General features: G+C 47.1%; 1 long non-coding RNA gene across 1 annotated transcript; it reads left to right on the top strand.

Annotated features, from left to right (window-relative positions):
* The first annotated feature begins 579 nt into the window (after positions 1–579).
* LOC137358801 (uncharacterized) lies at positions 580–25,506 on the top strand. The gene is made up of 3 exons (XR_010971318.1): positions 580–690; positions 12,662–12,922; positions 25,479–25,506. It is a non-coding gene; the product is annotated as an uncharacterized lncRNA (long non-coding RNA).

Below are 25,506 nucleotides of genomic sequence, written 5' to 3' on the forward strand. Positions count from 1 at the left end.
GTACTGAGACCAGGACTGTACACAATATTCCAGGTGTGGGCTCACAGAAATACCATCACACACCTAACTTGTGTCTTGCAAGTGATGGAAAAGCTTTGGGGAGTCAGGGGGTGAGTCACTTGTAGCCCAGTATTGATGTGATTTTGTCAGCTCAGTTCCTGGTCAATGTTTCCCCAGGATGTTGACGTTGGGGGATTCAGCGATGGGATAATGCTTTGAATGCCAAGGGGAGGTGGTTGGATTCTCTCTTGTTGCAGATGGTCATTGCCTGGCACTTGTGTGAGGTGAATGTTACTTGTCACTGGTCGGCCCAAACCTGAATGTTGTCTGGGTCTCGGTGCATGTGGCTCTGGATTGCTTCATTATCTGAGGCAAAATACTGTGGATGTTGGAAATCTGGAAATCATCGAGCTGAATCACTAACTCTGTTTTTCTCTCCACAGATGCTGCCTGACCTGCTCAGTATTTAAAGCACTTTCTGCTGGGATCTCAGCTGAAGATGGTTGAGCCTCGGACACTACCCTGAGGAACTCCTGCAGTGATGTCCTGGGACTGAGATGATTGACCTCCAACAACCACAACCATCTTCCTTTGTGCTCGGTATGTGTCCAACCAGCGGATTCCCACTGACTTCAGTTTTACTCGGGCTCCTCGATGTCACACACGGTCAAATGCTGCCTTGATGTTAAGGTCAGTCTCTCTTCCCAGTAGCAGACAGGAGTGAATCATTCCCTTTGACCCTTTGTACACTGAAGAAGCTGTGTTTCTTCACAGCCTGATACAGGACTGTACACGGCCGATTAATGTAGCCCATCAAACACTCCCAGAGCAGGTTCAGCACAGCTTAGGAACAGAGTACAGTTCCTTCAACATTCTCTCTCTGTCTTCCTCTCTCTGTCTCTCCCTCCTGCTATCTCTGACACGAGGAGAGAGACAGAGGGAGAGAGGGTTAGATATGCAGACAGAGAGAGTGTTGTGGAGAGGGACAAGGTTGGAGAGAGAGAGATTGCAGGGTCGATTGAAAGGGAGAATGTAAGAGAAATTAATTTGATGTAATCCTTCACTGCTGTGTGCACAAACATTTCAGAGATAGGTATGGAGACAGAAACATCGGGAGATATATCTGTCGCTCTCTCTGTCCCTCCATCTGTCTTTCCCTGTCTGTCACTACCTCTCTGTCCTTCTATCTCTGTCTCTATCTCTGTTCGTCCATCTGTCTTTCCCTCTACGTCTCTCCCTCTCTCTCCTTCTATCTCTGTCTCTCTCTCTCTCTATCTCTCCATGTGTCTTTCCCTCCCAGTCACTCCATCTCTCTCCTTCTATCTCTGTCTCTCTCTCTCTCTATCCCTCCATCTGTCCTTCCCTGCCTATCACTCCATCTCTCTCCCTGTCTCTCTCTCTCTGCCCCTCCATTTGTCTTTCCCTCCCTGACACTCCCTCTCTCTCCTTCTCTCTCTGTCTCTCTCTCTGTCTTTCCACCTGTATTTCCCTCCCTGTCTCTCCCTCTCTCTCCTTCCAACTCTGCCATTCTCTCTCTCTGTCTCTCCAACTGCCTTTCCCTCTCTGTCTCACCCACACTCTCCTTCTCTGTCTGTCTCTGCCTCTCTCTGCCTCACTCTCTGCCTCTCTCTCTGTCTCTCTGTCTCTGTCTCTCTCTCTCTGTCCCTCCATCTGCCTTTCCCTCCCAGTCACTCCTTCTCTCTCCTTCTATCTCTGCCTCTCTCTCTGTTCCACCATTTGTCTTTCCCTCTCTGTCACTCCCACTCTCCTTCTCTCTGTCTCTCCCTCTCCCTCCTTCACTTTCTCGCCGTCCCTCCATCTGTCTTTCCCATCATGTCACTCCCTCTCGCTCCTTCTATCTCAGTCTCTCTCTCAATCCCTCCATCTGTCTTTCCTTGCTGTCACTCCCTCTCTCTCCTTCTATCTCTGACCCTCTCTCTCTCTGTCCATCTGTCCTTCCCTCTCTGTCTCTCCCTCTCTCTCCTTCTCTCTCTGTCTCTCACTTTGTCCCTCCGTCTGTCTTTCCCTCCCTGTCACTCCCTCTCTCTCCTTCTATCTCTGTCTTTCTCTCTGTCTCTCCATCTGTCTTTCCCTCCCCATCACTCCCTCTCCTTCCATCTCTGCCTCTCTCTCTGTCTTTCCCTCCCAGTCACTCCTTCTCTCTCCTTCCATCTCTGCCTCTCTCTCTGTCTTTCCCTCCCAGTCACTCCTTCTCTCTCCTTCCATCTCTGTCTCTCTCTCTGTCCCTCCATCTGTCTTTCCCTCTCTGTTGCTCCCGCTCTCTCCTTCTATCTCTGTCTCTCTGTCTGTCCCTCCATCTGTCTTTCCCTCTCTGTTGCTCCATCTCTCTCCTTCTATCTCTGTCTCTCTGTCTGTTCCACCATTTGTCTTTCCCTCTCTGTCACTCCCACTCTCTTTCTCTCTGTCTCTTCCTCTCCCTCCTTCTCTCTCTCTCTATCCCTCCATCTGTCTTTCCCCCAATGTCACTCCCTCTCTCTCCTTCTATCTCTGTCTCTGCCTCTTCCTCTGTCTCTCTCTCTCTCGCTGTCCCTCCATCTGTCCTTCCCTCCCTGTCACTCCATCTCTCTCCTTCGCTCTCTCTCCCTCACTTTGTCCCTCCATCAGTCTTTCCCTCTCTGACACTCCCTCTCTCTCCTTCTATCTCTGTATCTCTCTCTGTCCCTCCATCTGTTTTTCCCTCTGTCAGCCCAATTCTCCTTCTCTGTCTCTCCCTCTCTCTCACTCTGTCCCTCCATCCGTCTTTCCCTCCCTGTCACTCCCTCGCTCTCCTGTCTCTATCTTTCTCCCTGTCTTTCCATCTGTATTTCCCTCCCTATCACTCTCTCTCACTCGTTCCATCTCTGCCTCTGTCCCTGTCCCTCCATCTGTCTTCCCACACCCTCCCATCACCCCATCTCTCTCCTTCTATCTCTGTCTCTATCTCTCTATCCCTCCATATGTCTTTCCCTCCCTGACACTCCCTCTCACTCCTTCTCTCTCTGTCTCTCTCTCTGTCCCTCCATCTGTCTTTCCCTCCCTGTCTCTCCCGCTCTCTCCCCCTCTCTGACGCTCCCGCTCTTCTCTTCCATCTCTGCCTCTCTCTCTCTCTGTCTCTCCATCTGTCTTTCCCTCTCTGTCTGTCCCTTTCTCTCCTTTCATCTCTGCCTCTCTCTCACTCTCTGCCCATCCATCTGTCTTTACCTCTCTGTCTCTCCCTCTCTCTCCATCTATCTCTGTCTCTCTCTCTCTGTCTTTCCATATGTCTTTCCCTTCCTGTCACTCCCTCTCTCTCCTTCCATCTCTGCCTCTCTCTCTCTCTGTCCCTCCAACTGCCTTTCCTTCTCTGTCTCATCCACACTCTCCTTCTCTCTCTTTCTCTGCCTCTCCCTCTGTCTCTCTGTCTCTCTCTCTCTGTCCCTCTATCTGCCTTTCCCTCCCAGTCACTCCCTCTCTCTCCTTCTATCTCTTTCTCTCTCTCTGTCCCTCCATTTGTCTTTCCCTCTCAGTTGCTCCCTCTCTCTCCTTCTATCTCTGTCTCTCTCTCTCTGTTCCACCATTTGTCTTTCCCTCTCTGTCACTCCCACTCTCCTTCTCTCTATCTCTCCCTCTCCCTCCTTCACTTTCTCGCCGTCCCTCCATCTGTCTTTCCCCCCATGTCACTCCCTCTCGCTCCTTCTATCTCAGTCTCTCTCTCTGTCCCTCCATTTGTCTTTCCCTCTCTGTTGCTCCCTCGCTCTCCTTCTATCTCTGTCTCTCTGTTCCACCATTTGTCTTACCCTCTCTGTCAATCCCACTCTCCTTCTCTCTATCTCTCCCTCTCCCTCCTTCACTTTCTCACCGTCCCTCCATCTGTCTTTCCCCCCATGTCACTCCCTCTCTCTCCTTCTATCTCTGACCCTCTCTCTCTCCGTCCGTCTGTCCTTCCCTCCCTGTCTCTCCATCTCTCTCCTTTTATCTCTGTCTCTCCATCTGTCTGTCCCTCTCTGTCTCTCCCTCTCTCTCCTTCTCTCTCTGTCTCACACTTTGTCCCTCCGTCTGTCTTTCCCTCCCTGTCACTCCCTCTCTCTCCTTCTATCTCTGTCTTTCTCTCTGTCTCTCCATCTGTCTTTCCCTCCCCATCACTCCCTCTCTCCCCTTCCATCTCTGTCTCTCCATCTGTCTTTCCCTCCCTGTCACTCCCTCTCTCTCCTTCCATCTCTGCCTCTCTCTGTTTCTCCAACTGCCTTTCCCTCTCTGTTTCTCCCAATCTCTCCTTCTCTCTCTGTCTCTGCCTCTCTCTCTGTCTCTCTCTCTGTCCCCCCATCTGTCTTTCCCTCTCTGTCTCACCCTCTCTCTCCTGCTATCTCTGTCTCTCTCTCTCAATCCCTCCATCTGTCCATCTGTCCTTCCCTCCCTGACACTCCCTCTCTCTCCTTCTCTCTCTGTCCCTCCATCTGTCTTTCCCTCCCAGTCTCTCCCTCTCTCTCCTTCCATCACTGTCTCTCTCTCTCTGTCTTTCCATCTGTCTTTCCCTTCCTGACATTCCCTCTCCCTCCTTCCATCTCTGCCACTCTCTCTCTCGCTCTGTCTCTCCAACTGCCTTTCCCTCTCTGTCTCTCCCAATCTCTCCTTCTCTCTTTGTCTCTGCCTCTCTCTCTGTCTCTCTCTCTCTGTCCCTCCATCTGTCTTTCCCTCTCTGTCTCTCCCTCTCTCTCCTTCCATCTCTGTCTCTCTCTCTCTATCTCTCCATCTCTCTTTCCCTCCCAGTCACTCCCTCTCACTCTTTCAATCTCTGTCTCTTCCTCTCTCTCCTTCTATCACTGTCTCTCTCACTGTCTTTCCATCTGTCCTTCCCTCCCTGTCACTCCCTCTCTCTCCTTCCATCTCTGCGTCTCTCTCTTTTTCTGTCTCTCCAACTGCCTTTCCCTCTCTGTCTCTCCCAATCTCTCCTTCTCTCTCTGCCTCTGCATCTCTCTCTGTCCCTCCATCTGTCTTTCCCTCTCTGTCTCTCCCTCTCTCTCCTTCCATCTCTGCCTCTCTCTCTGTCTCTCCATCTGTCTTTCCCTCTCTGTCTCTCCCTCTCTCTCCTTCTATCACTGTCTCTCTCTGTCTTTCCATCTGTCATTCCCTCCCTGTCACTCCCTCTCTCTCCTTCCATCTCTGCCCCTCTCTCTCTCTGTCTCCAACTGCCTTTCCCTCTCTGTCTCTCCCTCTCTCTCCTTCTATCTCTGTCTCTCTCTCTCTATCTCTCCCTCTCTCTTTCCCTCCCTGTCACTCCCTCTCTCTCCTTCCATCTCTGCCTCTCTCTCTTTCTCTGTCTCTCCATCTGTCTTTCCCTCTCTGTCTCTCCCTCTCTCTCCTTCAATCTCTGTCTCTCCCTCTCTCTCCTTCTATCACTGTCTCTCTCACTGTCTTTCCATCTGTCCTTCCCTCCCTGACACTCCCTCTCTCTCCTTCTCTCTCTGTCTCTCTCTCTGTCCATCCATTTGTCTTTCCCTCCCTGTCTCTCCCTCTGTCTCCTTCCATCTCTGCACCTCTCTCTGTCTCTCCATCTGTCTTTCCCTCTCTGTCTCTCCCTCTCTCTCCTTCTACCACTGTCTCCTTCTCTCTGTCTTTCCATTTGTCATTCCCTCCCTGTCACTCCCTATCTCTCCTTCCATCTCTGCCTCTCTCTCTCTCTCCAACTGCCTTTCCCTCTCTGTCTCTCCCAATCTCTCCTTCTCTCTCTGTCTCTGCCTCTCTCTCTGTCTCTCTCTCTGTCCCTCCATCTGTCTTTCCCTCTCTGTCTCTCTCTCTCTATCTCTCCATCTCTCTTTCCCTCCCAGTCACTCCCTCTCTCTCCTTCTATCACTGTCTCTCCATCTGTCTTTCCCTCCCCGTCACTCCCTCTCTCTACTTCCATCTCTGCCTCTCCCGCTGTCTCTCCATCTGTCTTTCCCTCTCTGTCTCTCCCTCTCTCTCCTTCTTTCACTGTCTCTCTCCCTCTGTCTTTCCATCTGTCTTTCCCTCCCTGTCTCTCCCTCTCTCTCCTTCCATCTCTGCCTCTATCTCTCTCTCTGTCCCTCCATCTGCCTTTCCCTCTCTGTCTCTCCCAATCTCTCCTTCTCTCTCGTTCTCTGCCTCTCTCTCTGTCTCTCTCTCTGTCCCCCCATCTGTCTTTGCCTCTCTGTCTCTCCCTCTCTCTCCTTCAATCTCTGTCTGTCTCTCTCTATCTCTCCATCTCTCTTTCCCTCCCAGTCACTCCCTCTTTCTCCTTCAATCTCGGTCTCTCCCTCTCTCTCCTTCGATCACTGTCTCTCCCTCTCTGTCTTTCCATCTGTCTTTCCGTCCCTGTCACTCCCCCTCTCTCCTTCCATCTCTGCCCCTCTCTCTTTCTCTCTGTCTCTCCAACTGCCTTTCCCTCTCTGTCTCTCCCAATCTCTCCTTCTCTCTCTCTGTCTCTCTCTCTGTCCCTCCATCTGTCTTTCCCTCTCTGTCTCTCCCTCTCTCTCCTTCTGTCTCTGTCTCTCTCTCTCTCCATCCCTCCATCTGTCCAATGGTCCTTCCCTTCCTGTCACTCCATCTCTCTCCTTCTCTCTCTGTCTCTCTCTTGGTCTCTCCATCTGTCTTCCCACCCAGCCCCATCACTCCATCTCTCTCCTTCTATCTCTGTCTCTCTCTCTCTCTGTCCCTCCATCTGCCCTTCCTTCACTGTCACTCCATCTCTCTCCTCTCTCTGTCTCTCACTCTGTCCCTCCATCTGTCTTTCCCTCTCTGTCACTCCCTCCCTCTCCTTCTATCTGTCTCTATCTCTGCTATCACTGACACTAGGAGAGAGACAGAGGGACGGAGGGTTAGATATGAAGGCATAGAGAGGGCTGTTGAGAGAGACAAACTTGGAGAGAGAGAGAGATTGTTGAGTTGGATGAAGAGGATAATGTAAGATATATTAACTTGATTTAATCCTTCACTGCTGTGTACACAAACATATTTGAGATAGGTATGGAGAGAAAAAAAACATCGGGAGAGGGAGGAATGCAGATGAAGTTGGGGCCCAGGCGGACACTTTTGATGATCCAGAAGGAATAGCCTCCATTTTAAATATTCAGCCAGCTATTCCACTGTGGGAACCATCACACCCTCATGATATTGTTTGTGGAAATTTCATGCTGGCTTATTGGTTAATTTTTAAACCTGTGATTGATAGATTCTTGTTAAACAAATGTACTAAGAGAAAAGGGGCAAAGGTAGGATATATGGTGTAAGTTTGATCACAGATCAGCCCTGATCTCATTGAATGCAGGAACAGAGTTGTGAATTGCATCCTCCTCTTCCAATATCCCCTGTTAAATATCCTTCTTTCTCTGTCAGTCACCCTGTCAGTCTATGTCTCTCTGTTTCTCTCTTTCTGTCTCTCTCCCTGTCTCTATCGGACAGTGTAGAGTGAGATTCACTCTGTATCCACCCCATGATGTTCCTGTCCTGGGACTGTTGGATGGGACAGTGTAGAAGGAGCATTACTCTGTATCTAATCCATGCTGTACCTGTCTGGGGAATGTTGATGGGAGAGTGGAAACAGAGAGGTCTGGGACCAGGGTCCTCATGGGGAGGACTTAATGGTGCCTCCTAATTGACCAGTTAGCAATATTGTTGCTCCAGGGATGAAAGGGACATTGGCTGAGTGGATACGACATTGGCTGAGAGAGTGGACAATGGTTGTTTCAGACTGGAGGGAGGTATACAGTGGAGGTTTATATTAGGACCACTGATCTTTTTGATATATACTAATGACTTGGACTTGTGTTTACAGGCATAACTTCAATGTTTGCCAATGTTTGTGTCATCTGCAATGTAATAAACAGGGAAGGGACTAGTAGCAGACTTCAGGAGGAGAGAGGCAGTCTGGTGAAATGGAACACACAAGAACAAATGAATTAGGAGCAGGAGTAGGCCATTCGGCCCCTCGAGCCTGCTCTGCCATTCAATGGCTGATCTGATTGTGAACTCAACTCCACTTTCCTGTCTGTGTCCCATAACCCTTGACTCCCTCATTGATCAAAAATCTATCGAACTCAGCCTTGAATATATTCAATGATCCAGCCTCAACTGCTCTCTGGGGAAGAGAATTCTACTGTCTGACCCCCCTCTGAGAGAAACACATTTCCCCTCATCTCAGTTTTAAATGGGACGTCCCTAATTTTTAAACTGTGTCCCCTAGTTCTAGTCTCCCCAACAAGGGGAAACATCCTCTCAGCATCCACCCTGTCCAGTCCCCTCGGGACCTGAGATGTTTCACTCAGATCACCTCTCATTCTTCTAAACTCCAGTGAGTGTAGACCCAACCTGTTCAACCTTTCCTCATAAGATAACCCCTTCATCCCAGGAATCAGCCCAGTGAACCTTCTCTGAACTACTTCGAATGCAATTATATAATTTCTTCAGTAAGGAGACCAAAAGTGTCCAAAATCCTGCAGACGTCGTCTAACTTATGCCCTGTACAGCTGTAACAACACTTCCCTACTTTGATATTCTCTTCACCTTGCAATAAACAACAACATTCCATTTGCCTTCCTAATCACTCGCTGTAGCTACACGGTAACATTTTGTGATTCATGTACCAGGACACCCAGATCCCTCTGTACCGTACAGTTCTGCAGTCTCTCTCCATTTCAATAATATACTGATTTTTATTCTTCCTGCTAAAGTGGACAAGCTCACATTTTCCCACATTGTACTCCATCTGACAATTTTTTGCTCACTCACTTAACCTATCGAAATCTCTTTGTAGACACTTTATGTCCTCTTGACAGCTTACTATCCAACCTATCATTGGACAGACACAGGGCAGGTTAACTTCAATGCTGAGAAATGTGAAGTGATGCATTTTGGAAGGAAGACTGAGTGATATAAACTAAATGGTACAATGTTAGAATGGGTGACAGGACAGAGAGATCTGGGATTTCATCAATGTTACCTGTTCTACCCAAAAGCTCAATTTGGGGCTTGGAATCTGTGAGTTGAATTTAGCTTCATCCTGAAAAGTGTTAGCAAACGTGTTGGGAAATGTGTCAAAAGCTGTTTCCATTCAGACATTCCTGCATTGTGGAAGTGTGAGTTATCTTTGCAGAGACAGGAAATAGTGTTGTTTGAATGGACCTGCAGGTTTTGGTTGATGCAATAAGGTGAGAATTTGAATTGTGTCCCTTCCAGATACACAGAATTGAAGGTATTTACAGAACACCACATGAAGTAGTTTACCAATGTCTGACAAACTTCAAAGACTTCAAACACATGGAAGAAGAGGAGAAGGGAACAATATACAAAACCTCAGTCAGTCAGACAACAGCAGGAGGAAAATTAATCTCTTTTTATGGGTTTTAATTTGAAGGCCTGAGCTGATGATTGAAAAAGTAGGAGTTCAAATCCCACGCTGGGCTGTTGTGAATTTGAATTTTGTTTTTTCTAAAAATAAACATAAATCTGGAATTAAAAACCCTCTAGGTTGGAATGATTCACTCCTGTCTACTAGTGCAAAGCCCGTGTGTGTCTCAGTTTTGCTGTATTTATTCACGATTTAAGATGATGTGGTAGAATGCAACATACCCAAGTTTACCAATGACACAAAAATAGGCAGCATTGTAAGCAGTGTAGCTGGAAGCAGAACAATGCAAAGAGATATCTGAAGTGAATGGTTAAAACTGTGGTAGATAGATTTCCATGTCAGTAAAAAAGACTAGAACAGAGTATTTTATAAATGGTGAAAAGATAGAAACACTGGAGGTTCAAAGAGACTTGAGGGGTCCATGTCCATTTGAGTGCAGTGTAGTTTTACCAGAATGATAACTGGACTCCAAGGGTTAAATTACGAGGTGATATTACACAACCTGGGGATTTATTCCCTGGAATTTAGGAGGATCAAGGTGATTTGATCAAAGTTGTTGAGATATTAAGGGGAACTGATGGGGTCATTTGAGAGAAACTATTTCGGCAGCTTTGGAATATAGGAACAGGAGTAGGCCATTCAGCCCATCGAGCCTGCTCCGCCATTCAATACTATCATGGCTGATCATCCACTTCAATGTGTTTTTCCCAGACTATCCTCATATCCCTTTATGACATTGGTATTCAGCAATCTGTCAATCTCTGCTTTAAACATACTCAATGACTGAGCTTCCACAGCCCTCTGGGATAGAGAATTCCGAAGATTCACAACCCTCTGAGTAATGACATTTCTCCTCATCTCTGTCCCAAGTGGCTTCCCCCTTATTTTGAAATTGTGTCCCCTGGTTCTAGACTCCTCAACCAGGAGAAACATCTTACTTACATCTACCCTGTCTATCTGTAATGTTCCCCAAGGGTCTCCACACAGCCTGTCTCCCCGTCCCCCTGCTTCTAAAGTGTCTCAGGGTCTCCTGGCACTTTCTATCTCTCTGCTTCTGTCTCTATCCCTCAGTATCTCTCTGTTGCTCTACCTCTGTTCCTCTCTCTCTGTCTATCACTCTCTCCCACCATGTTGGTTATCATTGGGGGTTGAGTTAAATCACAGACAAAATAAACACTTCACCTGTCTGCCCCGGAATAAATAGCAAAATGTGTGGATATTTTATGTCTGTATTCAGACAATATAGACAGGAGTGTATATTATATGATGGGATGCTGCAAATCGATTTACACTGGTACTGTTGGAAAAACAACTTAAAAAGAATTATTCACAAGTCTAGTCCAACTTAACGACAGATTTGACCCGATAAGGTAATAAATGCCAAAAGTCTGGAGTTTTTTGGAAAACGTTAAGCTTTACTCTGTCTGGCTTTCAGAAATTAAACATGACACATGCACTGCAAGATTAAAGATTATACATAGGTTAGGTTACATAGAATTTTGGAAGGACTAACAAGGCTAGGGAATATCCAATGAATGGTAGGATCATAGGAAGTACCGAGTGTCAGAGGGATCTTGGTGTACTTGTCCATAGATCACTGAAGGCTGCAGCGCAGGTAGACAAGGTGGTGAGGAAGGTATATGGGATACTTGCCTTTATTAGTTGAGGCATAGAATATAAGAACAGGGAGGTTATGATGGAGCTGTATAAAACACTGGTTAGGCCACAGCTGGAGTACTGTGTACAGTTCTGGGCACCACACTATAGGAAGGATGTGATTGCACTGGAGAGGATGCAGAGGAGATTGACCAGGATGTTGCCTGGGCTGGAGCATTTCAGCTATGAAGAGAGACTGAAAAGGCTGGAGTTGTTTTCCTTAGAGCAGAGAAGGCTGAGGGGGGACCTGATTGAGGTGTACAAAATTATGAGGGGCATTGATAGGTTAGATAGGAAGAAACTTTTTCCCTTCGCGGAGGGGTCAATAACCAGGGGGCATAGATTGAAGGTAAGGGGCAGGAGGTTTAGAGGGGATTTGAGGAAAATATTTTTCTCCTGGAACGTTATTGGATGATTTGTTGAAGGTTTACAAAATAATACGGGAAACTGATATGGTGGACTGAGAGTAAATATTCCCTTTGGCTGCAGAGTCAGGAACTTGGGGTATAGTCAAAAATATAAACAGTGGCCACTTTGACTTCATCCCATCGTGTCGTATGTACATTCTCACATATAGCAGGTATAGCAGCACATATATAACAGGATAACAGGTATAACTGTAGTTATAGTATTCAGCTGAAAATTGATCAGTTACATTGTTATTTCAGTCCATATTTACAGTACACACGGTACCTTACTGTTGTAATAAAGTCATATAGTGTCTATTCATCCCACTGGGGCAAAATGTCACTGGCTCAACATTCTCACCAAATACTAAAGCATTCCACAATGCAAGACTCACAAATTCAACACAAGTTTCCTTTTCTGAGTCTCGCTGGTCTGTTCTGATTCTCTGAGGGATTACTGATGCTTATCCTCCACATGAGCAGTTGTCCTAATCCCGTGTGCCTGTCCTGCTCCCAAACCCGGCATCCACTTACATTAAGGCAAGTGATACAGGAGCGTCTCAGTGACTGAGGCAGGTGAGTCTTGAGGCTGAGCCGGGGACAGTGAGTGACCCGGGTTAATCCGACACTCCAGGGACAGTTTAAACTGAACTGTACTCTGTATCTAACCCGTGCTGTACCTTCTCTGAGATTGTTTGATGGGGCAGTGCAGACGAGGAGAGTTATTCCTTACCCATTTTAAACATGGAGAAGTGAATATCCAAGAGATTGTTTTAAATGTGATGAGGGTTTCTGCCTCTACCATCCTTTAGAGTTATAGAGAGATACAGCACTTATACAGGCCCTTCGGCCCGCCCAGTCTGTGCCGGCCATCAACCACCCATTTTATACTAATCCTTTCAGGCAGTGAGTTCCAGACACCCACCAGCCACTGGGTGAAGAAACTATTGATGTGTTTCGTTCAGTTAAGTTTGATGTCAATGTTTCCCCAGGATGTTGACGCTGGGGGATTCAGTGATGGGATAATGCTTTGAATGCCAAGGGGAGGTGGTTGGATTCTCTCTTGTTGCAGATGGTCATTGCCTGGCACTTGTGTGACGTGAATGTTACTTGCCACTGCTCGGCCCAAACCTGAATGTTGTCCGGGTCTTGGTGCATGTGGCTCTGGATTGCTTCATTATCTGAGGCAAAATACTGTGGATGCTGGAAATCTGGAAAGCATCGAGCTGAATCACTAACTCTGTTTCTCTCTCCACAGATGCTGCCTGACCTGCTCAGTATTTAAAGCACTTTCTGCTGGGATCTCAGCTGAAGATGGTTGATCCTCGGACACTACCCTGATAAACTCCTGCAATGAAGTCCTGGGACTGAGATGATTGACTTCCAGCAACCAAAACCATCTTCCTTTGTGCTCGGTATGTGTCCAACCAGTGGAGAAATTTCCCCCGATTCCCACTGACTTCAGTTTTACTCGGGCTCCTCGATGTCACACTCGGTCAAACGCTGCCTTGATGTTAAGGTCAGTCTCTCTTCCCAGTAGCAGACAGGAGTGAATCATTCCCTTTGACCCGTTGTACACTGAACAAGCTGTGCTTCTTCACAGCCTGATACAGGACTGTACATGGCCGATTAATGTAGCCCATCAAACACTCCCAGAGCAGCTTCAGCACAGCTTAGGAACAGAGTACAGTTCCTTCAACATTCTCTCTCTGTCTCTCCCTCCTGCTATCTCTGACATTAGGAGAGAGACTGAGGGAGAGAGGGTTAGATATGAAGGCAGAGAGAGGGCTGTAGAGAGGGACAAATTTGGAGAGAGAGAGATTGTTGAGGTGGATGAAAAGGATAATGTAAGATATATTAATTTGATGTAATCCTTCACTGCTGTGGACACAAACATATAAGAGATAGATATGGAGAGAAAAAAACATCGGGAGAGTGGGAAATGCAGACAATGTTGGGGCCCAGGCGGATAATGTTGATGATCCAGAAGGAACAGTCTCCATTTTAAACATCCAGCAAGCTATTCCACTGTGGGAGCCATCACACCCAAACAGACATAGACACACACACAAACACACAGAAATACCCACACAATTATATTGGTTGTGCAAATTTCATGCTGACTTATTGGTTAATTTTTAAATCTGTGATTGATAGATTCTTGTTAACCAAAGGTATTAAGAGATAAGGGGCAAAGGCAGGATATATGGTGTAAGTTACATCACAGATCAGCCAAGATCTCATTTGATGCCGGAACAGGGCTGTGGGGTTGAATTGCATCCTCCTCTTCCAATATCCCCTGTTAAATATCCTTCTTTCTCTTTTAGTCACCCTGTCAGTCTATGTCTCTCTGTTTCTCTCTCTCTCTCTCTCTCTGTCTGTCTCTATCGGACAGTGCAGAGTGAGATTCACTCTGTATCCACCCCATGATGTTCCTGCCCTGGGAGTGTGTGATGGGACAGTGTAGAGGGAAATTTACTCTGTGTCAAACCCAACATTGTGCTTAGCTTGGGAATATTTAATAGGACAGTGTAGCTGGAGATTTACTCTGTATCCCTGGAATTTTGAAGGCTCAGGTGTGATTTGATGATTGTTTTCAAGATAATAAGGGAAACTGATGGGGTAGACAGAGAGTAACAATTCCCACTGGCTGCAGAGTCTAGAACATGGGGGCATAGTCTAAAAATATAAACCTAGTCTAAAAACCTTTCAGGAGTGAAATGAAGAAACACTTCAACACACCAGGTGTGGTATCAGTTTGGAACTCTCTTCCACAAACAGCAATTGATGCTGAGACACTTGTTAATTTTTAAATCTGAGTTTGATAGATTTTTGTTAACCAAAGGTATTAAGGGGCAAAGATAGGTACATGGAGTTAGATCACAGATCAGCCATGAGATCATTGAATGACAGAACAGGGTTGAGGGGCCAAATGGCCTCCTCCTCTTCCTCTGTCCTACGACAAATATCCTGCGATCACGCTCTGTGTCTTGGTCTCTGTCTCCCTCTTTGTCTCTCTTTCTGTCTGTCTGTCTGTCTCTCTCTCTCTCCTCTCATCTGTGGAAATCCACACACATCAGTCAGCCATTTTAGGTTCATTTTCAGTGGCCATTTTATGTTCCCACAACACTGGGACATTTATCGCTGTCTATCCCAAACCATCTCTCTTTGTCGTCTATTTGTGTTCTCCTCACAGCTTATTGTCCCTCCTAACCTAGTATCTCTCTCCTTTGCTCTGTCTCACTCACGCACTCTCCCCCCTCTCTCTCCCCCCCCATTTCTCTCTCCCCCCATTTCTCTCTTCCTCCCCCAAACCCCCCCCCCCGCCGCAATCTCTCTTTAAGTGTCCTGTTATCACATCCTTTATTATAGATTCAACCATTTTCCCTATGACTGATGTTAGACGAACAGGTCTTTAGTTCCCTATTTTCTCCCTCCTTCCTTTTGTAGATAGTGGGGTTACATTTGCTACCTTCTAATCTGCCTCTCTCACTCTGCCTCTCTCACACTGCCTCTGTCCCTCGCTATCTGTCTTTCCCCCCTCTCTCTCTCTCTATCTCTCCCTCTCTCTCTTTTTCTCTCTCTCGCTCGATCTCTACCTCTCTCTCTCTACCTCTGTCCACGTCTCAATTTGTGCCTCCCTCACACCATCTCTCCCTCTCTCTGTCTCTCTCTATCTTTCTGTCTGCCTCTCTCTCTCTGCCTCTCTCTCTCTCTCTGCCTCTCTCTCTCTCTCTGTCACTCCCTCTCTCTCTTTCGCTGCCTCTGTCCACGTCTGAGTTTGTGTCGACTCCACACCATCTCTCCCTCCCTCTCTCCCTCCCTCTCTCTCTCTCTTTCTCCCTCTCTCCCTCCCTCTCTCTCTCTGTCTCTGTCTCAGAGTTACAGCTCAGATGATTAACCTCTTTATCCATGTGTTATGAACACGGGACTTTGTCTCTCTCCCATTTTCCAGGATGTTGCCAGGACTGGAGAATTGTAGCTATGAGGATAGGCAGGGGTTGTTGTCCTTGGAAAAGAGAAGGCTGAGGGGAGATCTGATTGAAATGTACAAAATGTTGAGGGTCCTGGATAGAGTGGAGGTGAAGGGCAGAGAACCATAGCAGAAAGGTCAGTGACGAAGGGGCAGAGATTTAAAGTGATTGGCAGAAAAATTAGAGGGGAGTTGAGGAAAATCTTTTTCACCCAGAGGGTCGCAATGGTCTGGAACTCACTGCCTGAAAGGGTAGTTGAGGCAGAGACCCTCAACTCATTCAGAAGGAGTCTGGATAGACACCTCAAGTGCGGTAAGCTGCAGGGCTCCAACCAAATGCTGGAAGGTGGGATTAGAATCGGTTGATCGTTTTTCGGCTGGCACAGAGAGGATGGGCCAAGTGGCCTCTTTCTGTGCCTTAAAATTTCTATGTTGCCCTCGCCAACTCTATTTTTCCCTCTGTTACCCTCTGAATCCCAGTCTCTCCCTCTCTGTTACTCTCTGAATCCCAGTCTCTCCCTCTCTGTTACCCTCTGAATCCCAGACTCTCCCTCTCTGTTACCCTCTGAATCCCAGTCTCTCCCTCTCTGTTACCCTCTGAATCCTAGACTCTCCCTCTCTGTTACCCTCTGAATCCCAGTCTCTCCCTCTATGTTTCCCTCTGAATCCCAGTCTCTCCCTCTCCATTACCCTCTGAATCCCAGTCTCTCCCTCTCTGTTACCCTCTGAATCCAAGACTCTCCCTCTCTGTTACCCTCTGAATCCCAGTCTCTCCCTCTCTGTTACCCTCCCGATCCCAGTCTTTCCCGCTCTGTTACCCTCTGAATCCCAGACTCTCCCTCTCTGTTACCCTCTGAATCCCAGTCTCTCCCTCTCTGTTACCCTCTGAATCCCAGCCTCTCCCTCTCTGTTACCCTCTGAATCCCAGTCTCTCCCTCTTTGTTACCCTCTGAATCCCAGTCTCTCCCTCTATGTTTCCCTCTGAATCCCAGTCTCTCCCTCTCCATTACCCTCTGAATCGCAGTCTCTCCCTCTCTGTTACCCTCTGAATCCAAGACTCTCCCTCTCTGTTACCCTCTGAATCCCAGTCTCTCCCTCTCTGTTACCCTCCCGATCCCAGTCTTTCCCGCTCTGTTACCCTCTGAATCCCAGACTCTCCCTCTCTGTTACCCTCTGAATCCCAGTCTCTCCCTCTCTGTTACCCTCTGAATCCCAGTCTCTCCCTCTCTGTTACCCTCTGAATCCCAGTCTCTCCCTCTATGTTTCCCTCTGAATCCCCGTCTCTCCCTCTCCGTTACCCTCTGAATCCCAGCCGCTCCCTCTCTGTTACCCTCTGAATCCAAGTCTCTCCCTCTCTGTTACCATCTGAATCCCAGACTCTCCCTCTCTGTTACCCTCTGAATCCCAGTCTCTCCCTCTCTGTCTCTCTCTCCCTCCCTCTCTGTTTCTTTCTCTCTCGCTGTCTCTCTCTGTCTCTCAGTGTCTCTCCCTCTCTCTCTCTCTGCCTCTGTCCACACCTCTGTCTCTCTCACACCATCTCGCCCTCCCTCTCTCTGTCTCTCCCTCTCTCTATCTCTCTCTCTCTCTCTCCTTTTACTTTGTCTCTCCCTATCTCCCTTTCTCACCCTCTGTCCATGACTCTGTTTACATCTCTCTCATTCTCTGTCTCTGCCTATCTCTCTCTCTCTCTCTCTCTGTCTCAGTCCATGACTCCATTTGTGGCTCCCTTACACCATCTCTCCCACTCTCTCTGTCTCTCTCTCTGTCCGTCCATCTGTCTTTCCCTCCCTGTCACTCCATCTCTCTCCTTCTCTCTCTGTCTCTCACTTTGTCCCTGTATCTGGCTTTCCCTTCCTGACACTCCCTCTCTCTCCTTCGCTTTCTGTCTCTGCCACTCTCTCTGTCTCTCTCTCTGTCCGTCCATCTGTCTTTCCCTCCCTGTCACTCCATCTCTCTCCTTCTCTCTCTGTCTCTCACTTTGTCCCTGTATCTGGCTTTCCCTTCCTGACACTCCCTCTCTCTCCTTCGCTTTCTGTCTCTGCCACTCTCTCTGTCTCTCTCTCTGTCCGTCCATCTGTCTTTCCCTCCCTGTCACTCCATCTCTCTCCTTCTCTCTCTGTCTCTCACTTTGTCCCTGTATCTGGCTTTCCCTTCCTGACACTCCCTCTCTCTCCTTCGCTTTCTGTCTCTGCCACTCTCTCTGTCTCCCTCTCTGTCTCTCCGTCTCACTCCTTCTATCTCTGTCACTCCCGCTCTCTCTCTGTCTCTCGCTCTGTCCAACCATCTGTCTTTCCTTCTCTGTCTCTCCGTCTCTCTCCTTCTATCTGTCTCTCCATCTGTCTTCCCTCTCTGTCTCTCCCTCTCTCTCCTTCTCTCTCTGCCTCTCTCTCTGTCTCTCTCTCTGTCCCTCCATCTGTCTTCCACTCTCTGTCACTCCCTCTCTCTCCTTCCATCTCTGTCTCTCTCTCTGTTCCTCCATCTGTCTTCCCCCCGCGTCACTCCCTCTCTCTCCTTCTATCTCTTTCTCTGTCTCTCTGTCTGTCCCTCAGTCTGTCTTTCCCTCTCTGTCACTCCCTCACTCTCCTATCTCTGTCTCTCTCTCTCTATCCCTCCATCTGTCCTTCCCTCCCTGTGACTCCATTTCTCTCCCTGTCTCTCTCTCTGTCACTCCATCTGTCTTTCCCTCTCTGTCTCTCCACACTCTCCTTCTATCTCTGTCTCTCTCACTCTCTGTCTTTCCATCTGTCTTTCCCTCCCTGTCACTCCCTCTCTCTCCTTCCATCGCTGCCTCTCTCTCTCTCTGTCTCTCCAACTGCCTTTCCCTCTCTGTCTCTCCAACCCTCTCCTTCTCTCTCAGTCTCTGCCTCTCTCTATCCCTCCATCTGTCCTTCCCTCCCTGTCACTCCATCTCTCTCCTCTCTCTCTCTCTGTCCCTCCATCTGCCTTCCACCCCCCATCACTCCCTCTCTCTCCGTCTCTCTCTCTCTATCCCTTCATCTGACCTTCCCTCCCTGTCACTCCATCTCTCTCCTTCTCTCTCCGTCTCTCACTTTGTCCCTCCATCTCTCTTTCCCTCTCTGTCTCTCCCTCTCACTCCTTCTATCTCTGTCTCTCACTGTGTTCCTCCATCTGTCTTTCCCTCTCTGTCTCTCCCTCTCTCTACTTCTCTCTGTCTCTGCCTCTCTCTCTGTCTCTATCTCTGCCCCTCCAGCGGTCTTTCCCTCTCTGTCTCTCCTTCTATCTCTGTCTGTCCATCTGTCTTTCCCTCTCTGTCTCTCCCTCTCTCTACTTCTCTCTGTCTCTGCCTCTCTCTCTGCTCCTCCATCGGTCTTTCCCTCTCTGTCACTCCCTCTCTCCTTCTCTCTGTCTCTCCCTCTCTCTCCTTCTCTCTCTCTCTGTCCCTCCATCTGTCTTCCCCCCCGACTCTCCCTCTCTCTCCGTCTCTCTCTTTCTATTCCTCCATCTGACCTTCCCTCCCTGTCACTCCATCTCCCTCCTTCTCTCTCTGTCTCTCACTTTGTCCCTCCATCTGTCTTTCCCTCTCTGTCTCTCCCTCTCACTCCTACTCTCTCTGTCTCTCACTGTGTCCCTCCATCTGTCTTTCCCTCTCTGTCTCTCCCTCTCTCTCCTTCTATCTCTGTCTGTCCATCTGCCTTTCCCTCTCTGTCTCTCCCTCTCTCTCCTACTCTCTGTCTCTGCCTCTCCCTCTGTCTCTCTCTCTGTCTCTGTCCCTCCATCTGTCTATCCCTCACTTGCACTCCCTCTCTCTCTCCTTCTATCTCTGTCTCTCTCTTTGTCCCTCCACCTGTCTTTCACTCTCTGTCACCCTCTCTCTCCTTCTCTCTCACTCTGTCCCTCCATCTGTCTTTCCCTCCCTGTCAATCCCGCTCTCTCCTTACATCTCTGCCTCACTCTCTCTGTCCCTCCATCTGTCTTTCCCTCTCTGGCTCTCCGTCTCTCTCCTTCTCTCACTGTCTCTGCCTCTCTCTCTGTCCCTCCATCTGTCTTTCCCTCCCTGTCACTCTATCTCGCTCCTTCTCTCTTTGTCTTACACTCTGTCCCTCCATCTGTCTTTCCCTCCCTGACACTCCCTCTCACTCCTTCTCTCTCTGTCTCTCTCTCTGCTATCACTGACACTAGGAGAGCGACAGAGGGAGGGAGGGTTAGATATGACGGCAAAGAGAGGGCTGTAGTGAGGGACAAACGTGGAGAGAGAGAGATTGTTGAGGTGGATGAAGAGGATAATGTAAGATATAATAATTTGATGAAATCCTTCACTGCTGTGTACACAAACATATTTGAGATAGGTCTGGAGAGAAAACGAACATCGGGAGAGGGAGGAATGCAGATGAATTTGGGGCCCAGGCGGTCACTTTTGATGATCCAGAAGGAATAGCCTCCATTTTAAACATCCAGCAAGCTATTCCACTGTGGGAGCCATCACACCCAAACAGGCATAGACACAAACACACAAACACACAGAAATACCCACACAATGATATTGTTTGTGGAAATTTCATGCTGGCTTATTGGTTAACTTTTAAACCTGTGATTGATAGATTCTTGTTAAACAAATGTATTAAGAGATAAGGGGCAAAGGTAGGATATATGGTGTAAGTTTGATCACAGATCAGCCATGATCTCATTGAATGCCGGGACGGAGGTGTGGGGTTAAATTGCATCCTCCTCTTCCAATATCCCCTGTGAAATATCCTTCTTTCTCTCTCAGTCACCCTGTCAGTCTATGTCTCTCTGTTTCTCTCTTTCTGTCTCTCTCTCTGTCTGTTTCGGACAGTGTAGAGTGAGATTCACTCTGTATCCACCCCATGATGTTCCTGTCCTGGGACTGTTGGATGGGACAGTGTGGAAGGAGCAATACTCTGTATCTAATCCATGCTGTACCTGTCTGGGGAATGTTGATGGGAGAGTGGAAACAGAGAGGTCTGGGACCAGGGTCCTCATGGGGAGGACTTAATGGTGCCTCCTAATTGACCAGTTAGCAATATTGGTGCTCCAGGGATGAAAGGGACATTGGCTGAGTGGATACGACATTGGCTGAGAGAGTGGACAATGGTTGTTTCAGACTGGAGGGAGGTATACAGTGGAGGTTTATATTCGGACCACTGATCTTTTTGATATATACTAATGACTTGGACTTGTGTTTACAGGGCATAACTTCAATGTTTGCCAATGTTTGTGTCATCTGCAATGTAATAAACAGGGAATGGACTAGAAGCAGACTTCAGGAGGAGAGAGGCAGTCTGGTGAAATGGAACACACAAGAACAAATGAATTAGGAGCAGGAGTAGGCCATTCGGCCCCTCGAGCCTGCTCTGCCATTCAATGGCTGATCTGATTGTGAACTCAACTCCACTTTCCTGTCTGTGTCCCATAACCCTTGACTCCCTAATTGATCAAAAATCTATCGAACTCAGCCTTGAATATATTCAATGATCCAGCCTCCACTGCTCTCTGGGGAAGAGAATTCCACAGACTAACCACCCTCTGAGAGAAAAACATTTCTCCTCATCTCAGTCTTAAATGGGAGAGCCCTCATTTTAAACTGTGTCCCCTCGTTCTAGACTCCCCGACAAGGGGAAACATCCTCTCAGCATCCACCCTGTCCAGTCCCCTCGGGACCTGAGATGTTTCACTCAGATCACCTCTCATTCTTCTAAACTCCAGTGGGTATAGACCCAACCTGTTCAACCTTTCCTCATAAGATAATCCCTTCATCCCAGGAATCAGCCCAGTGAACCTTCTCTGAACTACTTCGAATGCAATTATAGAATTTCTTCAGTAAGGAGGCCAAAAGTGTCCACAATCCTGCAGACGTTGTCTAACTTATGCCCTGTACAGCTGTAACAACACTTCCCTACTTTGATATTCTATTCACCTTGCAATAAACAACAACATTCCATTTGCCTTCCTAATCACTCGCTGTAGCTACACGGTAACATTTTGTGATTCATGTACCAGGACACCCAGATCCCTCTGTACCGTACAGTTCTGCAGTCTCTCTCCATTTCAATAATATACTGATTTTTATTCTTCCTGCTAAAGTGGACAACCTCACATTTTCCCACATTGTACTCCATCTGACAATGTTTTGCTCACTCACTTAACCTCTGGAAATCTCTTTGAAGACACTTTATGTCCTCTTGACAGCTTACTATCCAACCTATCATTGGACAGACACAGGGCAGGTTAACTTCAATGCTGAGAAATGTGAAGTGATGCATTTTGGAAGGAAGACTGAGTGATATAAACTAAATGGTACAATGTTAGAATGGGTGACAGGACAGAGAGATCTGGGATTTCATCAATGTTACCTGTTCTACCCAAAAGATCAATTTGGGGCTTGGAATCTCTGAGTTGAATTTAGCTTCATCCTGAAAAGTGTTAGCAAACGTGTTGGGAAATGTGTCAAAAGCTGTTCCCATTCAGACATTCCTGCATTGTGGAAGTGTGAGCTATCTTTGCAGAGACAGGAAATAGAGTTGTTTGAATGGACCTGCAGGTTTTAGTTGATACAATAAGGTGAGAATTTGAATTGTGTCCCTTCCAGATACACAGAATTGAAGGTATTTACAGAACACCACATGAAGTAGTTTACCAATGTCTGACAAACTTCAAAGACTTCAAACACATGGAAGAAGAGGAGAAGGGAACAATATACAAAACCTCAGTCAGTCAGACAACAGCAGGAGGAAAATGAATCTCTTTTTATGGGTTTTAATTTGAAGGCCTGAACTGATGATTGAAAAAGTTGGAGTTCAAATCCCACACTGGGCTGTTGTGAATTTGAATTTTGTATTTTCTAAAAATAAACATAAATCTGGAATTAAAAAACCTCGAGGATGGAATGATTCACTCCTGTCTACTAGTGCAAAGCCCGTGTGTGTCTCAGTTTTGCTGTATTTATTAACGATTTAAGATGATGGGGTAGAATGCAACATACCCAAGTTTACCAATGACACAAAAATAGGCAGCATTGTAAGCAGTGTCGCTGGAAGCAGAACAATGCAAAGAGATATCTGAAGTGAATGGTTAAAACTGTGGTAGATAGATTTCAATGTCAGTAAAAAAGACTAGAACAGAGTACTTTATAAATGGTGAAAAGATAGAAACACTGGAGGTTGAAAGAGACTTTGGGGGGTCCATGTCCAATTGAGTGCAGTGTAGATTTACAAGAATGATAACTGGACTCCAAGGGTTAAATTACAAGGTGATATTACGCAAACTAGGGATTTATTGCCTGGAATTTAGGAAGATCAAGGTGATTTTATCAAAGTTGTTGAGATATTAAGGGGAACTGATGGGGTAGTTTGCGAGAAACTATTTCGGCAGCTTTGGAATATATGAACAGGAGTAGGCCATTCAGCCCATCGAGCCTGCTCCGCCATTCAATACGATCATGGCTGATCATCCACTTCAATGTGTTTGTCCCAGACTATCCTCATATCCCTTTATGTCATTGGTATTCAGCAATCTGTCAATCTCTGCTTTAAACATACTCAATGACTGAGCTTCCACAGCCCTCTGGGATAGAGAATTCCTAAGATTCACAACCCTCTGAGTAATGACATTTCTCCTCATCTCTGTCCCAAGTGGCTTCCCCCTTATTTTGAAATTGTGTCCCCTGGTTCTAGACTCCCCAACCCCCAGGAGAAACATCTTACCTGCATCTACCCTGTCTATCTATCAGGTTACCAAAGAGTCTCCACACAGCCTGTCTCCCCGTCCCCCTGCTTCTAAAGTGTCTCAGGGTCTCCTGGCACTTTCTATTTCTCTGCTTCTGTCTCTATCCCTCACTGTCTCTCTGTTCTCTCTCCATTTCTATCTCTCCCTATCTCTCTGTTACTCTACCTCTGTTCCTCTCTCTCTGTCTATCACTCTCTCCCACCATGTTGGTTATCATTGGGGGGCTGAGTTAAATCACAGACAAAATAAACACTTCACCTGTCTGCCCCGGAATAAATAGCAAAATTTGTGGATATTTTATGTCTGTATTCAGACAATATAGACAGGAGTGTATATTATATGATGGGATGCTGCAAATCGATTTACACTAGTACTGTCGGAAAAACAACTTCAAAAGAATTATTCACAAGTCTAGTCCAACTTAACGACAGATTTGACCCGATAAGGTAATAAATGCCAAAAGTCTGGAGTTTTTTGGAGTACGTTAAGCTTTACTCTGTCTGGCTTTCAGAAATTAAACATTACACATGCACTGCAAGATTAAAGATTATACATAGGTTAGGTTACATAGAATTTTGGAAGGACTAACAAGGCTAGGGAATATCCAATGAATGGTAGGATCATAGGAAGTACCGAGTGTCAGAGGGATCTTGGTGTACTTGTCCATAGATCACTGAAGGCTGCAGCGCAGGTAGACAAGGTGGTTAGGAAGGTATATGGGATACTTGCCTTTATTAGTTGAGGCATAGAATATAAGAACAGGGAGGTTATGATGGAGCTGTATAAAACACTGGTTAGGCCACAGCTGGAGTACTGTGTACAGTTCTGGGCACCACACTATAGGAAGGATGTGATTGCACTGGAGAGGATGCAGAGGAGATTGACCAGGATGTTGCCTGGGCTGGAGCATTTCAGCTATGAAGAGAGACTGAAAAGGCTGGAGTTGTTTTCCTTAGAGCAGAGAAGGCTGAGGGGGGACCTGATTGAGGTGTACAAAATTATGAGGGGCATTGATAGGTTAGATAGGAAGAAACTTTTTCCCTTAGCGGAGGGGTCAATAACCAGGGGGCATAGATTGAAGGCAAGGGGCAGGAGGTTTAGAGGGGATTTGAGGAAAAGATTTTTCTACCGGAAGGTTATTGTGTGATTTGATGAAGGTTTACAAAATAATAAGGGAAACTGATAGGGTGGACTGAGAGTAAATATTCCCTTTGGCTGCAGAGTCAGGAACTTGGGGCATAGTCTAAAAATATTAACAGTGGCCACTTTGACTTCATCCCGTCGTGTCGTATGTACATTCTCACATATAGCAGGTATAGCAGCACATATATAACAGGATAACAGGTATAACTGTAGTTATAGTATTCAGCTGAAAATTGATCAGTTACATTGTTATTTCAGTCCATATTTACAGTACACACGGTACCTTACTGTTGTAATCAAGTCATATAGTGTCTATTCATCCCACTGGGGCAAAATGTCACTGGCTCAACATTCTCACCAAATACTAAAGCATTCCACAATGCAAGACTCACAGATTCAACACAAGTTTCCTTTTCTGAGTCTCGCTGGTCTGTTCTGATTCTCTGAGGGATTACTGATGCTTATCCTCCACATGAGCAGTCGTCCTAATCCCGTGTGCCTGTCCTGCTCCCAAACCCGGCATCCGCTTACATTAAGGCAAGTGATACAGGAGCGTCTCAGTGACTGAGGCAGGTGAGTCTTGAGGCTGAGCCGGGCACAGTGAGTGACCCGGGTTAATCCGACACTCCAGGGACAGTTTAAACGGAGCTTTACTCTGTATCTAACCTGTGCTGTACCTTCTCTGAGAGTGTTTGATGGGGCAGTGCAGACGAGGAGAGTTATTCCTTACCCATTTTAAATATAGAGAAGTGAATATCCAAGAGATTGTTTTAAATGTGATGAGGGTTTCTGCCTCTACCATCCTTTAGAGTCATAGAGAGATACAGCACTTTTACAGGCCCTTCGGCCCACCCAGTCTGTGCCGGCCATCAACCACCCATTTTATACTAATCCTTTCAGGCAGTGAGTTCCAGACACCCACCAGCCACTGGGTGAAGAAACTATTGATGTGTTTCGTTCAGTTAAGTTTGATGTCAATGTTTCCCCAGGATGTTGATGCTGGGGGATTCAGTGATGGGATAATGCTTTGAATGCCAAGGGGAGGTGGTTGGATTCTCTCTTGTTGCAGATGGTCATTGCCTGGCACTTGTGTGACGTGAATGTTACTTGTCACTGGTCGGCCCAAACCTGAATGTTGTCTGGGTCTTGGTGCATGTGGCTCTGGATTGCTTCATTATCTGAGGCAAAATACTGTGGATGCTGGAAATCTGGAAAGCATCGAGCTGAATCACTAACTCTGTTTCTCTCTCCACAGATGCAGCTTGACCTGCTCAGTATTTCCA

Source organism: Heterodontus francisci, unplaced genomic scaffold (assembly GCF_036365525.1).
Source record: "Heterodontus francisci isolate sHetFra1 unplaced genomic scaffold, sHetFra1.hap1 HAP1_SCAFFOLD_249, whole genome shotgun sequence".
Classification (NCBI taxonomy): domain Eukaryota; kingdom Metazoa; phylum Chordata; class Chondrichthyes; order Heterodontiformes; family Heterodontidae; genus Heterodontus; species Heterodontus francisci.